The 17,561-nt window shown below is 42.4% G+C and overlaps 1 pseudogene; it reads right to left on the reverse strand.

Annotated features, from left to right (window-relative positions):
• Positions 1-16,497: 16,497 nt before the first annotated feature.
• On the reverse strand, positions 16,498-16,630 carry LOC118600508 (annotated as a pseudogene).
• Between the last annotated feature and the right edge of the window lie 931 nt (positions 16,631-17,561).

Raw genomic sequence — 17,561 nt, forward strand, 5'->3', positions numbered from 1 at the left:
AAGGCCGCACAGCTTGTCAGTAGAAGAGCCAAGCCTAGAAGCAAGGCCTCCTGATTCCTAATCCAGGACTCCTTCAGTATTTCTAACATCCAACCATGACACTCAAATCTTTCTTTGTGTCTTATAGCACTTGCTAGTGATTTGAAAAATGGCTGAGAAAGGAGCTGATGGGGTGATGGGTCTGGCTCCCCATGATTCTGGCTGTCTCCAGGCCCTATCACATGGTCTGGATCTTGTGGTCCCAATCTCGTGGCTCACATTCCTTCCCTAGCCCCTGTGCTCTGATTCTGACATCAATTAAGAGCAAAACAGATCCTGTATTCTCCCTCCATGCACAGCCCCTGCAAAGCAGGCAAGACAGGGACAGAGAAGCCCAGGGAGTGTTTTTTGATAAAATCAGGACCCAGGATTACATGTACTGGAGAAGCAAGTGCAAGCACTTCCTGGTGAAGATTTGGGTCTGTGAAAGGAAAGGGAGAGAGAAAGAGAGAGAGAGAGAGAGAAGAGAAAGAGAGAATTCAGGACTCTTAAGAGCCTACCGTAGAGTTCATTAAGAACAAAGTTCATTAAGACCAGCTTGAGTGTTAAGTTCTGATTTGCAGTCACGTTTTCACAGTGTAACCTTAGGAAGTCACTATACCTTTCAGGGCTTTAACTTTTATATTCGTAATATTGCACTGGGTGGGGAGTGGGGGAGAGGTGTCAAGATGTCCAGCTCTAGTCTTCCCAATTTGTTTTGACTGACCCCCAAACTGTCACTGTGACAGTTCCCACAAATACTTTACATGAATGATCACTTAGAAAGTATCCAAAGACACACTGATGTTCACAGCAGCATTATTCATGGTGGCCAGGACATGAAAGCAACCGAAGTGTCTTGTAATAGATGATTGGCTAAAGAAGCTGTGATACATATATGCAATGGAATATTACTATTACTCACCCTTAAGAAGAGATGAAATACTGCCATTTGCAACAACATGGATGGACCTCGAGATAAGCATGCTAAGCGAAATAAAACAGACAGAAAAAGTTGAAAACTGCATGATATCACTTATACATGGGATAGAAACCTAGAAGCAACAGACAAACAAGACAAACAGAGACTCATGGACACAAACAATAGACTAGTGGTTACCAGAGGGGAGTGGGGAGGGGGAAGGTAGATGGGGTAAAAGGAGCCAAATATGTGGTAACAGAAAGAAATATAACTATGGGAGGTGAGCACACAATGTAAATATATATGTGCCTTACTATTAAAATGTATAGCTAAAACCAGATTTCACTAACCAAAGTCGCCATAAAAAAATAAATACATAAATACATAAAAGAAAGGAAGGAAGGAAGGAAGGAAGGAGGGAGGGAGGGAGGGAGGGAGGGAGGGAGGGAGGAAAGAAAGAAAGAAAGAAAGAAAGAAAGAAAGAAAGAAAGAAAGAAAGAAAGAAAGAAAGAAAGAAAGAAAGAAAGAAAGAAAGAAGGAATCCAAAGAATGTCTGGGGCACCTCAGAACACCGGGCTTAGGAGTAGTCTTGGAAGCCAAAGTCCCTAGGTCCAAATCCAAGTTTGCCACTTTTTAGCTGTGTGACCCTTATAAGCTACTAAACCCCTCTGTGTTTAAGAATATTAAAATAAGAATAATATTGGTACCATTGCATAGAGTTTTTATGTGGATCAAAGGAGTTAATATAAATAAAAAACTTAGAATAAGACCTGAAATATGGTAAATTTTCAGTAGGTGTTATTCTTATCATTATCCAGCAAAATCTGTTATTCTCCATTCCACTTAAATAAAACCTACTGATAGCTGAAGCTTTCCCTTGGCCAAAATGTTAAAAACTATAATTACTTTGGACATAAATTAAGAACCACAATCATTTTTTAATATAAATCTTTCTAAAACACACTATAAATGTCTTGCTTTCTTAAACAGTAACTATTAATCATACATTGTTCACCTTTTCTCCTGACTCAGGCTCAACAAGAATGAGAGATCACTGTAAAAATTAGATTATTTCTAAAAACCTTTCTAGTCTAACCTCTAAAATCTCGCTGATAAAATACCTAAAGAAAGCTCACCTCCATTTTAGGATGGCTTGTGACACAACCCTGTCATAGCCCAGTCCCTTGGGGTTAGACAGCACCACACATGGCCCCTGAGAGGGCGAAGTCCCTGGGAGCCCAGTGTCCCCCCTGCCCATCCCCTTCCAGGTTCTGTGCTGCCTGACTCTCTAGGGTCTTCTATGGCTCAGCTTCACAGACCACAGCAAAGTTATGCTCCCAGCCTCCTGTGCTCTCCCAACGTGTTGAAACTCAAGCTCGTTAGGCAAGAAATTTGGCCCCAGTGGTGCCAAGGATGGCAGTCTGCCCACTGACCCCCTGTGTGTCAAGCTTGGCCTGCGGGTTGAAGCTTGCTTGCCTTCTACCCAGAACTTGGGACCATGGGGCCTCCTGGTTTCCAGCAAGCCCATGCCAACCCCTTCATGTCACCACTCTCTGTCCCTTTGAGGAGACGCCCTGACTGCTGACTGGGAACCACTGACAGAAAATACCTTAATATACCAAAAAGGAGAGTCTCTGGGTTTTCACAAATTGGCGAAACTCTGCCTCTTGAAACCTTACCTGAGACAAAGTTAGACTTGAGCTCCTGAAACTTAATGGAAAAAAATCTCTATATAGGTCCAGAAAATGAAGGGACTATGTCTACTCAAGCTTTAGGGTCAGGCAAACAACCTTGGTCCAAAAGTTCAGTCAAGTTACCTAAACTCTCTTGCAAGATCATTTTTTGTTTGGTTGGTTGGTCGATTGTTTAATGCTTAGCATGGTGTCTGGTATATAGCAAGAACTTAATAAATATTAGTTCTCTTCCTCCTCCCTGAGCCTTCCCCATTCTATACACCCCCAAAACACACACACACACACACACACACACACACACACACACACACACACACACACAAGCTCTCACACACTGTTCCCAACCAGGGCCCTGGAAACCTAGATTAAGGAATTAGAAAGTAGATAAAAGGACCAATCCACTTCCCGACACCTCCCTCTTTCCAAGTGTGACTCTTTCCCACCTCCCACCACACTGCCAAGAAGACCCAGAATCCTGCTCCCTCCTCCACCCCGGAGAATAGCAATTATACCTAAAAATTATTGAGCACTTCTTCTCTACTAGGTGCTGTGCTAAACATCTTTCATGCATTCATTATTCCACCAGCCCAAAAGCCAGGTCAGGCCATCCTCAGGGGTCCCAGCTAGGCTATAAAGAGAAAGCTTTGGGTCTCCCTCAACATCAAAGCCCAATCAATCCCTTTAGACAACACCAGCCCCAAAGATCCCCAAGCACATTTCCTGAGGCCGGAAATTCCTGAAAGGATGCCTTTTACATTTAGAACTCTCCACATTCCACCTTTTAATCTTCGTATTATCATGTAGATTTTTCATTCCTGAACTGATAAAGCAGTTAAAAAAAATTTACATTTACCGTAGTCATTCTTATTGCTCAGTTTATCAACTTTGCTTTTCAGTCGAGTTTTACCGATTTTGACAAATTGGAACTACAATAACACCTTTCTAGTCTTTTCAGAAATATAGCGGCCCTCAACTCTGAAACTTGAAAGGAAAAGAAATTATCTATTTAAATAGACTAGTTATTTTGCCCATCAGTTCCCTTTCCCCTTTCTTTCTTTCTCTCTCAATACGTAATATCATAATTTCATAAGATATCTCCGAGCAGCATTTCCACTGTAATTAATTGCTCTTCACTCAAAGTGACACATTTAAGAAGCGAACTAGCACAAAGGAAGATATATTTAAGAAATTGAGAGCTCGGTTAACTTTGTTACTGATTGTCATGAAAAAAAGTAGTTCTTAAGAAGAAGTAGAATTCTCAAGAAATAAAGAAGTTTGCCTCATTTAGGGGGAAAAAAAACTACAAGAAACATACCAAAATGTTATAAACATGTCCTTGCTTCTAATGCTTTTCTGAGCTTTCTAATTTTAAAAAATTAGGACGAATTATTTTTATAACAAAAAGAAGGGGAAAAATACACTCAGGGTGATGGCTGCTGAGATTAAAATGCATACTTAACAAGTCATTTCCCATCTCGCACTTCCTGTCTTTTCCTGGAGGAAACATTAGGGCAGAGGCGGGAAGAGATTGTCATCAAGAAGGCCTGGTCCCCAATGAGCAGATGGAAACTCAGAAGTTGCACAACTTGCCCAGAGTCACAAACTTATGGACAGAATTAGGATGGTTCTCTGTCCAGGTTATCAGGTTATCTGCCCACAGCATGGCGTTATATTTTCCCCATTGCTCAGTTCCAGTGAATAACTAGAGGTCACTCTAAGCCATTCCAGAAACACAGCCTCCTAATGAAGAATGGGTTCAAGGCAATCTTACATCCATTAGGATGGCTACTATAAAGACAAAAACAACAACAACAACAACAACAACAACAACAGAAAAGTGTTGACAAGGACATGTTGAAATTGGAGTGGAGCCCTTGTGCACTGCTGGTGGGAATGTAAAATGAGGCAATGGGTATAGACAATAGTATGGAGGTTCCTCAAAAAATTAAAAATAGAACTACCATGTGATCCAGCAATTCCACTTCTGGATTTATATATAAAAGAATTGAAAGCAGGAATTTGAAGAGACATTTGTATAACCACGTTCATGGCCACATTATTTACAAAAGCCAAAATATAGAAACAACCTAAATGTCCACCAACAGATATGGTATATAAATACAACAAAATACTCTTCAGCCTTAAAAAGGAAGGAAATTCTGACATGCTACAACATGGATGAACCTCGAAGACATCAAGTTAAGTGAAATAAGCCAGTCACAAAAAGATAAATACTGTATGATCCCATTTATATGAGATACCTCAAGTAGTCGAATTCATAGACATAGAAAGTAGAAGAATGGTGGTTACCAGGGGCTAGGGGTGAGGGGGAAAGAGGAATTGTTGTTTAATGGATAGAGAGTTTCAGTTTTATAAGATGCAAAGTTCTGAAGATTTGTTTCACAACAATGTAAATATACTTAATACTACTGAACTGTACACTTAAAAAATGGTTAAGATGGTCGATTTTATGTTATGTGTTTTTTTACCATGATTTTTTTAAAATAGAGAAGGCTAAGCATGCACCAGCCACTGTCTACTGCTTCCATAAGCTTAGAGAAGCTGTTATGACATATCTATAATTACCAGGGCAGTGCTCCGACTGGAGTCCACCATCACCCTCCGTGGATTACATCAGTTCCTCTGTGTAACACCCAGGCAGAAGCCAGGCAAAGGTGCATGAGACACAGAGGAATTGGAGCCCAAGAAAAGAGGGCACTGGTTGCAAGCCTTTTGACTCCTAGCCGAGAGGAACCCAGGGGAAGACAGGACGAGCCTCAGAGCTCCGCTGGCCTGAGCCTCTAAAGAAAGAGAGGGTGGTTTATGCTCCGGGAAGAGGAGGGCTGTGGGGGTGGGAAGCTAAGAAGAAAGTTACAGCCAGGGCCCTGCTGAGATGTAGAGGGTTTGGGACACAAGGATTGATTTCCAAAGCGGAAACCAGATCAGCCCCTTCTGCTTCACCGAGGTTCGTCTCTCAGCTTGTCTTGAGTCTCCCTGACTCCTCCAGCCTCCACTCTCCTAACACCTAACGCCGACCTTGGCTCCACCTCTTGTGTTCTGATCTCAGTACCTGTTGGCTGCCTGAGCTTGTGCATTCCTTCATTCGTTCTTTCACTCTTTCTTCTGTTCATCCATTTGTTCAATATATTACAGAAGCGAAGAGCAAAAACTCTGGAGCCATGGTGCCTCGGTTCAAATCTCAGCTTTGCCCCTTACTAGCTGTGTGACTGTGGGCAAGTTACTGAGCTTCTCTGTGCTTCTATTTCACCATCTCTAAAATGGAAATAAAAACGGTGCCTACCTCGAAGAGTTACTCAAAGATTAAAGGACTTAAATTCATGTAAAGTGCTTAGAACCATGCCTGGCACATAGCACTCAAAAGTAAGTTAACTACAATCATTCATTTATTCATTCATTCAGCAAACATTCAGAGTTTCTACTACATATCAGGCACAAGTGAATCTAAACTGGAGACAATGAAGAAAAGAAGCTAGATATAGTCCTTTCCCTTGAGTTGCTCCCAGTTTAGTGAAGACAACAGACTTACAAACAACTAAATATGACTGAAATACAGGAAAATAAAATGCTATGGAGAAGGTGACAGAGAGGAAGGAAAAACTGATTTAGGGGGGATTCTTCACAAAAAAATGTAGCACTCAAGCTGCACCTGTAAGACAGTATAAAATTCAAGAAGCTGAGACCAGGCCTTGAACTTAGAACTGTGTAAGAACATGGGAAATAAAGAGAAGAGATGCGTTTCTGAGGTAGGCTTGCCAGAGTAACTACAGGACTCCCAGATTAATTCAAATTTCAAATAAACAATATATACATTTTCAGTACAAGTATGTCCCAAATATACTAAAAAATTATTCACTGCTTACCTGAAGTACAATTACAGTTGACCCTCAAACAACATGGGGGAGCAGATTTAGGGGCGACGACACCCCAATGTAGTCAACAATCCACATATAACAATTGATTCTACAGCTGGAGCTTTCTGAGGCAGATTCAACCACCTCCCAATGGAAAACAGTATTTTCCATTAATGACTGGGAATCTGGGGTTCAGAATGCAAAAATACTGTTTTCGATAGGCGGTATTGGATCCCCGGATGCAAAACCAGCTAATACCGAAAGGCCAACTGTATTTATTGAAAAAAAAAAAATCTGCCTGTAAGTGGACACAGTTCAAAGCCTTGTTGTCAGGAGTCAACTGTGTAACTGGGCATCCTATGTTTTTATTTGCTGAATCTGGCATCCCTACCCTGGGATAGGAATAAACTCTTTTTGAAGCCTGTGGGAGGACCTGAGCTTGTGTCCCCACCCACCCATTTGTGGTTTGTCACCTTCAGGAGTCATTTAGTTTTGTTGACTCTGTGCTTCCGAGAGAGAGAGAGAGAGAGAGAGAGAGAGAGAGAGAGAGAGAGAGAGAGAGAGAGAGAGAGAGAGAGAGACGCTGATGAACTGTCTGCAAATTATTCCATCCAGCTTTGTTATTAACATCACCCTCCTCTTCCCCCAGAGAGAGATGAATGGGAAAATCCCTTATTTGTTCATTTTGTTGAAGGTCACTGTGTCTGCCATTTTTATGTTAGCTTCTTTATTTTTCTGAGATCACATCTTTTTTTTTCCTTTGAGATTCATTAACACCATGATGGGAAGAAATTTATTCCCTTCATCTCTGTTATAAACAGAGAGAGGGAAATAAAAAAATATCAGTCCAATGAAGTATCTGAACTATGACACTGTAACCAAGGGGACCTAGGACTTCATGTTGGACCTGGCATGTTACAGGCTGGCATTTTGCACCAACTCTGGGAGCCTCTCTGTAGCTTCCACCCAACATGGGCCTTTAAAACTTCAGGTGAGCAGCAGTGAGCAAAGCAGCTGCCTCACCATCACCTGCAGAAGAGAAACCTGGTGATCTTCAACTAGTCAGAGGCTGGGGAAATGAAAGGCAGTCCTCGAGACCCTCCTCTCATCCATAAAACATGCCACACAAAGTCATTTCACACCCCAGCATCTGCCTGCTGTTCCGGAAAGGTACACCTATTCATCTCTCTCAAAAATGTTTGTGGAGAGAAATTATCAGCAAGAGAAAACAAATTCTCTGGTGAGGGATTGCCCTTTGTGCGATATCTATTTCTGTGGAAACACTGACAATGGGGATGATGTTGGGCTAGAATGTGGTGTGCCTGAGACCTGGGACGGACCTGTTGTTACAGAAATCCCAGAGCAGGGGAATTCTGCCACCTGGGCACCTGCCTATGTGACTGGGCTGAAAGACAGTTATAACGAAGTCTCTGAGATTAAAGGTAAATGGGAGAGGGGTTCCTTTCTTGTTTATGCACTCGAAGCCAGCCTCTGCTCCCAAGCCAGAAGACAAGAGACAAACTGTAATAACTGAAAGAAATGATGCCCCCACCCCAACCCTGTCTTATCTGCCTCAGGCAAGAGGATTTTATTCATCAGGTGCCATAGACACAAAACCGAGGACATAGAATCTTTTCAAAAGGCTCAAAAACTGCACACCACAAACATTCTTGTTGACTCCAAGATATCAAAAAAAAAAAAAAAAATCCAAAATCAAAATTTGTCTGTCTACAAAATACAGTATAATACAGTATAATATCAACTCCCTAAATTGTTCAATTTTGTATCCATATTATATTTGAAAACGATTAGCGGATTCTTTTACTTCGAGGAATTCCTATGTACGATGCTTTCTGAGAAAGCATAGTCACTGAAAATTAAATTAACAAAATAATCTTCAAAGCAAAATTATGAAAATGCCCTCAAGCCTATTTTAAAGCAAAAATAATTCCATTTACAGAGGGATATAGGGCATTTTGGTATGTTCAGTGCATCTAAAAGTTAGACTGTTTAGCTCCAACCCTGGTTCCGTAGGCCAGGGCCCATCAAAAATTTTAAAGAAACCAGGTACACACAGACAAAAGTAATGAAGAAATGTCTTTGTAGCCAATTGAACTGCTTGTTCACATAATCATTTAAGCTAGAAGGATCTCCAGTCATTATGTATCCCAGTGCAAAGATAGGGCTGGTCTCTGAGTCTCCAGATGCCAATTCTCCTTGTATAGGACAAGACATCTGAGGCTCAGAGAGGAGGTCATGCCCCAGGTCACACAGCAAAAACATTTATCAGGTGCCATAGACAAAGGGCTGGGAACCTACAAGCTTAGAGGTGGAACTCCAAGACTCCTGCCTTCCCTGACCATGGTACCATGCCTGTATGTTCTGTTTCCTTTGCAAAGGCACTAAGGTACTCTCTTGTCTTTAGCGAAATATCTAGATCTCTTAAGGTCACTCACTGTTTCGATTTTGAAGGGTTCAGCTCATAGTCTTAGATGCCTGTTGATGTCCGCCACCCACTTGTTTATCCTGTGGCTTTCCAACTTTGGTCCGGTTACCCTGTTTTCCAGACCTTCTAACTGGAGGCCCATCTTATTCTATGCAAATCACCTTTATCCAAGATCTCCTTTCTAGCAGGGGGCTTAGTTAGCTGACTGGCTGATGCAGCCGCCACGTGGACAACTGCATACTCGGACCATGCCCTCTGCCGCCCCCTTGTGGCCACTAGGAGAGGTTTACTATTTGGGACTCAGGGTCTCTGTGTGCCAAGCATATTTGGTCCAGCTTAATTACTCTTTCTGGAAAGGCTCCTTGTTCCTGGATGGTTGTTACCTGGACAGCATTCCTCTCCTTCACTCACTCTTCCAATTAATTGTCCATGGCAACATCTGCCTCCCCATTGAACAATCAGCTCATCAACTCTCAAATATTCATTGAGTACCAGTCAATAGTGATAAAGCTGGCAATGGAGGGGGCGGGGCAGAGGAGCAGTACAAAGAGGATGTAAGATGTAGTCCATGACCTTGAGGAGTTCCCAGTCAATAAGTGGCATAAAAACACACCAAAAATTAAAAAAACAATTTAATGTTCTGTGCCAAGAACTTCAAGAATTCAGAAATGGGGTGAAGTAGTTAGGGAGGCTCCTCGAGAGGGATTTGAACTGATGTTTGGAAGATAAGAAGTATTTTGAAAACAGAAGGAAAGTAAAAATACCCTTATGAGTCTCTTTTACTTTCACACTACTGACTCACTACTTCTGGCACCAGATGTGGGGGTTTTCCACACATCCAGCAATTCTGCCACACGACCTGTGTCCCCTGCAGTTTAACTCAACTGTGACACTGTCTGCCTGGAGACAGCATCAGATCCCACAGGTTAAGGGCTCAATCCCACGAGACTGCCCCCCACTTCAGATGCCAAATGCAGGTCCAAGTTACCTGTGCTCCTGACTTACCAGTTATAACTTGGAGCTTTTCAAAAGCCCTTCCTCAAGTTTGACTAATTTGCAAGAGCAGCTCATGGAACTCAGGAACTTAACTTACTAGACTACGTATTTATTATAAAAGGATGTAACTCAGGAACAGCCAGATGGAAGAGATGCATAGGGCAAAGTCTGTGGGAATGGGCGCAGAGCTCCCATGCCCTTTCCAGGTGGGTCACTCTCTCCACATCTCTACATGTTCGCCAACCAGGAAGCTCTTTGAACTCCATCTTGTGGGGTTTCATTATTTAGATATGATTGATTAAATCATTGGTCATTGGTGATTAGTTAGACCTCCAGTCCCTTTCCTCTTCTTGGAGTGAGGAGAGTGAGGGGTGGCTAAAAGTTTCAACCTTCTAATACATGGTCGCTTCCCCTGGCAACCAGTCCCCTATCCTTAGGGGTTTTTCAAAAGTCACCTCATTAACATAAACTCAGGCGTGGTTGAAAGGGGCTTGTTATGAATAACAAAAGACACCCAATTCTCTTTTGTGCTTTTAATACTTAAGAAAGTCCAAGGTTTTTAGGAGATGTATATAAGCAACGAGATGAAGACCAAATATATATATTTATTATAAATCACAATATCACAAGAAGGAAAGGAAGAGAGTAGTCTAGAAGGAAGCAACAGCCATGAGAAATAACAAGTAAGATAAAAATCATGGCTAAGATAATTTTTCCCAGATAAAAGATAAAATGGAGATAAACTCCTTTCTTATTATCTTCTCTGGGTGCCCGTACCACTTCGGGAGACCTCTTGCATAGCACTTAACACACTCTGATTCTGCAATGTTTGCATGTCTCCCTTCCATTCATTAGGAACTTTTTGGTTGCAATGAACAGAAATCCAACTTAAATTAGCTTAGGCAAAAAATAAATTTATGGATTGAAATAATTGAGAAGGGCATGGATAGCACTAGAAAAAGATGTGACCAAATCCAGGGATGATACAACATCACATGTTGTCCATCTCTCTCTCTGTCTCTCTCTCTCTCTCTCTCTTTCTCTCTCTCTCTCTCTCTCTCTCTCTCTCTCTCTCTCTCTCTCTCTCTCTTCTTCTCTAACTCTGTTTTTCACAGTTTTCAGCCTTTGAGGACCACATTCTCTACTACAGCTGGGCTTCCTTCATGGAAGATGGCCTCCAAGGTAACCAGTTTCTTGTACTTCCAGCTGTGACTCAAGAAGCCAAAAAAAGTCTTCCCCACTAGCTTCATCAGAAGAGTCCCAGGGAAAGAACTTCATTGGCTCAGCACCCCTTCTATGCTCTTCCCTATGTCACAGGGGCTGGAAGTCTGGAAAATATATGACCCAAATCCCTTTCTACAGATCCTAGAGTAAAATACATCAATGAGAAGCACTTGCCAGGATGTGAAAGGCAGGAGAAAGACAGAAGCCAAATTTTGCTTCTCTGGCAGTGTCAAACTTTTAGGTTTAGGCAGACAGTGACACTTTGCCATCTGAGAATTTTCCTAAAAATCGCAGGCCTCAAGATTGGAGGCAGCTGTGATCATCCCTCTGGTTTCTCAAGTTCCCTCAAATTCCTATGAAACTGTTGACAAAACTGGTGGTCTTCCTTGACCTTTACCTGTCCAGACTTTCTAATGTTTTTGTAAGAAACATGTTCCCTTTATTAAATTCCTTCCTACTAGAAACAACTCGGAGCAATTCTTGTTTGTGACCATACCCTAACCAATACATGCATACATCCCAGTGGTGGAGGAGGGGGAAGAGTCTGTCACTCTAACAAAGAAAGAGGAAGAAGAATGTGCTAGCAGCCAAATTAAGAGCAATCGCAAGTCCTCCTATGGAATAGTGGGAAGTAAATTCAGGTAGGTGGGATGAGATAAGACTAATGGAAGCTATTGAATGCCAGGCATTTGGACTTGATATGCTGAGGAAGAAGGAAGCCAGGTGAATAAGATGGCAAGAGCCACATTTTAGGGCAAGTAGTATATTTGGGACAGATTACTGTGTGGGCAACAGGAAGGAGGCAGTGACAACAGCATTCCTCTAGAATGAGAGAGATGTGGAAAGACAGAAACAGGTGCATCTGAGAGATGTGTTAGAAGCATAAATAGGATATTTTTGTATATCATAATGAAGGACTTAATAGTAATAGCTGCCATTTATGAAGTTACAATTAATCATACATCAGATAAGCTACTATGTTCTTATGTTAGTTGTAATCCTGCAAAGCAAAAATCATCTGTGTTTACAAATTTTAGCGTTGTTAGTTAATATGCTCAAGGTCAGTCAGCTAGAGATCAAGGTCAAGACTTGCACTAGACTATACCGCTCTTCAAGGCCTGCACTCATTCTGCCAAGCCGTGCTGCTTTTCTTCCTCTTACTGGTTCTTTTAGCAATTCTAAGGGTCACACTTGATCCTCACTTGGCAAGAGCCAGTGGAGGACAACCAAAAGGGCAAAATCTTTGTCCCTCTGATATGAAGCCCTAGGAAGAATACCATCAAGAGGAAACCATCTGACAAATGCAAATTGAGGGATATTCTGCAAAACAACTGTCCTGGTCTCTTTAAGAAAATGTCACTTATGAAAGACAAAAAAATAAAGTTGAAATACCATTCTAGATAAAAGAGACTAAAGATATATGACAACTAAATGTAATGAGTAATCCTGGATTGGATGCTGAATCAAAAAAAAAAAAATGCTATCAAGAACATTTTATAAACAGTTGGTAAAGTAAACCAAATATTAAATTGTAATGTGTTAGCGTTATACTTCTCAAGTGTGACAATTTTATTGTGGTTTTGTGGAAGAATGCCCTGTTCTTTGGAAAGGAGTTGAAATATTTTGGAGCAGTTCACTACAATGTTTCCAAGTAATTCTCAAAGAAATTAGCAAAATTAGATAGATGATAGATAGATAGGGCACAGATGTGGCAAAATGCTAATAATTAAAGGCTCTGTGGGATTAATTGTATTATTCTTGCAATTTTTCTCTAGTTAGAAATTTTTCAAAATAAAAAGTTGGGGGCAAAAATTTTAAATGCATCCATCCCCATCCCCCACTCCCACCCAAAAAAAGACAAGGGGAGAAAAAAAAACGCTTTCAAGTTGGAGATACCTGAGTTTTCTACTTACTAGCTCTGTGACCTCTGAACCCTCGTTTGCCCCGCTGGAAAATGGCCTTGTTAATGCCCATCGACAATGGCGGATACCCCTGGCGTGACACCTGGAGCAGTGGCCAGCACATTGTTCTCTTACGTTCTCAGTGTTCACATTTGTTCTCCTCCCTTCCTCTTGCCTCATCCCCATTTCGTCTCAGAGTTCATTAAACTGGCCACTGAGGAAGATTTTCTCAGGATAAATAAGAACTATGTGCCCTGTATTGTGCATAGCTGAAGCAACATGACACCCTGCAAGGACACTGGGATGCAGGCTGGCTGACCCTCTGAATGTTGGACCACAGGGACAGAAGTCAGAAATGCATCCACCCACGACTTCCTGGCTTGTGCTATGGATTGGCGCTCGAGACTAGCCAGAGCTTCTCAAAGAAGGGTCATTGGCCCATATGAGCAGAATCAGCTTCGGCTCATGTAAAACTGCAGATTCCTGGGCCCTACTAGGATCTGAGCTGGCTTCTCAGCAGTGGTGTTGGGCGTGTACATTTCTAACACTGTTATCCAGGGGATGCTGAGGCACATTCAAGTTTGAGCGTCTCTGAGCCACACTGTGCCCGTTGTGAATGTGCTACTTTATAGCTAAACTGGTCCACTGGAGAAGTGAATTCCTGTAGTTAGAACTGAATAGAACATAAAAAGGTATTAACTGCCACAGAAATGTCCACGAATGGGAACAAAAAGAAATACAAATCATGTCGTATATCGAGATAAAAGTGAGAGATTTAAGAAGAAAGTAATGTTTCTCTCTGGGCTTTGCTCCCTCCAGACTCAATGCATATGCATAAAATGCTGCCCCAGCTTTGGGAGTGAGGGGAACCTGCAGTCTAGAGCCCCCAAATCCATCATGATCTGCACATTGGTACTAAAGGGATTAGTGTCGGTTCTGAGGCTCAGTCAGAAGGAGCCCCTCCACTTGCCATGACTCTGGGAAGCTGAAAAAAACAACAGTTTCCTCCTCTGGATGTGAGCAATAAGTGGTGATTCTATAAAGCATTTCACAAACTCCAAGAGCTCCAGAAATTCTAACGACTGAGAGGCCCACTTAGATTCTGCCCAGATCTGCCAGAGCCTTCCAAGCCATGCCCACTGGCCTTAAAGGACTCTCTTTGGAAAAGGTCACTGTGTTGGATGCCAACTGGGTAAAAGGAGCTGACAGTGTTCACGTGGTTTTCCTGTAACCCACTGAGGGCTTGTCAATGGATGTTTGGTTTAGAAAGTGGCTGGGATCCTCTCTTCCAACCAGGATATCAGATCATTTGGCCGAGCAAGTTCCCCTATGATCCCGAGAATCCTCCATTCCAAACCATCTCCCTCCCTGCAGGTATTTACCCACAGGGTCTGAATTATTCTGAGAGACTCAATTGTCCTACACTCAGCCTTACTGAGGGGAAGAGTCTGACAGACAATTGGGCAGTCTCCACCCCCAGTCCACCCTCAAACTGAATAAAAAGCAGAAGGCCATTTGCAACTTTAACTCTTTCTTGGCTCTGGCTAAGACCAACACATCCCACTTGGAAGAGACTCAGATGGCAGCGTGGCAACCATTTTAATTCAAGAAAAAAATAAATAAATAACAAAGTATATCAGGAAAAAATTATGCATGGAAAGCGACTTTTAAAAATCATCTTTAAATATTACAGCTAAAATGAAAGCATGGAAATTGCATCAGAAGAACATTTTTTTGTGTGGTTTAACATTGAATAAATAAATCATTTTCCCAAATGTAGGACTTAAAGTAACATTTCACCTTTTCAGAAACTCTTAAGTTTATTTTGGAGATGAGGAGAATCAGATTAAACTCTTTAGATTTATAATTTTACACCCTAGCACACAAAGTCATTCACATTGGAACCCAGCTAAGTGTTATTTTGGAGCTGTAAATATTTGCTGCCTTTATGCCTTCTCTTTTGATTGTTCCCTACAATGTGCAGAGCCTTGGTGACAGAGCTGGGCCAGTCTAGCATCTAACCTTGCACAGAAGAGGTGCTAGGTAGAAGGAAGGGAGGAAGATGGGCAGCAAGGAAAAGAGTCTGCAATGATTCTACAAGGGTGACAAGTGCTCTTTTGCGTGGGGAACATCTCTGGTTTCTCAGTAATGTGGTTCATTAAGGCTTGAGGTGATAACTCATATTTAAGAGCTATGATTTGTTGGATCCCTTCTGGATTCAATTCCACACACCGTAACTCAGGGCCTAGCATTTGGCAGGCACCGAGCAAATCCTGGGGCTGGACCGAAATGAATAATGCACAGTCCCTACTGCCTGCCCTCCAGATGTCTCTCAAGGATAGGAGAGTCACACATCCTGGGCACCTGGCATCCCTGTAACCAATCAACCTGTGGCTGTAGAAGAAAACTGGCTGGTGCTAGTGGGCTTGTATTTAAGTCCACCTGGGCTGCAGAAAATATGCTGCTCTTTTCTTCATCACCACTTGTTTCTTAACACAAAACAAAGCATAACAAAATAAGCACAGCTTCCCTTTCCTGCCTCTGATACCTGCCTCTTCTCGTCTGCTTCAGCTCTGGCCTGCCTCCTCCAGAAGCAGTATCTGACTCTACCTAACCACCTCTGGCAAGATCTGGGATTCTCACAGCCTCAGCCTCTTTGGGACTTGGGATGACCTACTGCCACCCTGACCCTGTCTGGTCCCTTTCTGCCATTCTTTCCAATCCACCATACCCGTGAACTCCAAACCCTTTCTATTGGGCCTTCAGGCCTCCTGACCAGACGGAACTTTATGCCCTCAGATCCCTCTGGTCTACTTCTGTTTCTCCCTGGCCTGACTTCTCCTGCCAATAAACTCCAGGTGCCAATGGTGACTTTCAAGACTGATGTATGGCACTGAAAAAGCCATTGCACTCAGTTTGCAACCTCCATAATTGATGCTGCAATTGCCAGAGGACTGGCAATTTGACCATTAAGATGCATCACTGCAAAGCAATTCAACCAATTGTCTTTCCTAGTACCCACTTGTAGATCAGGCCCCAAAAGACAAAGCCCTATTGTCATCAAAGGGACTTTCAAAGTGGCTCTAGAACTTTAGCTACAGCAAATCACCTGGAGGGCTTTCTGAGCCACAATCCCCTAGTTTATAGTTCTGAAAGGCTAGAAGTCAGAAAGACAATTTGTATTTCTAACAGATTGATGCTCTGGCCCAGAGACCTCATTTTGAGAATCTCTGCTCTGGTCCCGTGATTTTCTTTTCCTTCCTTCCTTCCTTCCTTCCTTCCTTCCTTCCTTCCTTCCTTCCTTCCTTCCTTGGCAACCCTTGGTAGACCTCACAGATTGCAAGGACCTTGTCAGTTTACAATCCCTTATTTTTATTTATTTATTTATTTATTTATTTATTTATTTATTTATTTTTATTTTTTACGCCTACAGCACCTGGTATTCCTAGATGGTCTCCCATCCAAGTACTAACCAGGCCCGACCCTGCTTAGCTTTCGAGATCAGATGGGATCAATCAGATGGGATCTGGCTTGTTGAGGGTAGCATGGCTATAGACAGGTCCAGTGGTTTTCAAACTTGGCTGCACATTGAACTCACCTGGGGAGGTGTTTTTTGTTTGTTTGTTTGTTTGTTTTAATACAATGCCTGAATCCACTCCCAGAAATTTCGATTTCATTGGTCCGGAATACAGACTGGTCACTGGACTTTGTATAAGCTCTTCAGGTGATTCTAATGTTCAGCAGGGACTGAGAACATCTGCTCTTGTCCATTTCATCAGCAGAGGGCTAGGCTAGGGAGGGGACCCCTCTTTATCTCCCACAGAGACTCTGAGTGAGATCCCTAGGTAAAATAGGGAGGCAATTAAATTTGAATTTCAATAAACAACAAATAACATTTTACTATAAATCCCAAATATCTCATGGATTTCCTGGCAACCCCACCCTTAGACATTTCCATAACATAGAATGGGAAATGATCTGCCAGGTCCCATTTTATAAATAGTAACACCGAGTTCCCAAAGGTCACATAGAAAGTTAGAAGAGAACCAGAATAGGAACTCAGGAGCCTTGACCTCAGTCCAGAACTTTTTTTCTTCTATCACACTTAACTATGCTAAAGACACTTGCACCCTCCTTTTGTTAGGGGGCTATTATTGTCAGTTACCTGGAGGTGACTTCAAAGGGGTCAGCACAATTTATGTGTCCTCTGGTCCCTCCCCAGTCCTCACCTCCACTCACCTTTCTACTGCTGCAATATCACAGAGGCTGTCCTGAGGTATGGCTACTCTCAGGGCCATATCCTAAGGCCACCTCAAGGGGGAAGTGGACTGGAAGTGGTACCAGCCAGAGACAGCTGTGAGCGAGAGACCATAATTGAGTAACACGAGAACAAGTGGGATTTGGCACAGGCAAACTATAGGCAAAGCATGTTGGGAGAGGCCCACTTAATTCGCAGAGACACTCGGAATTAGTTGTAAATTCTCTGGG

Source organism: Rousettus aegyptiacus, unplaced genomic scaffold, assembly GCF_014176215.1.
Source record: "Rousettus aegyptiacus isolate mRouAeg1 unplaced genomic scaffold, mRouAeg1.p scaffold_m13_p_3, whole genome shotgun sequence".
Classification (NCBI taxonomy): domain Eukaryota; kingdom Metazoa; phylum Chordata; class Mammalia; order Chiroptera; family Pteropodidae; genus Rousettus; species Rousettus aegyptiacus.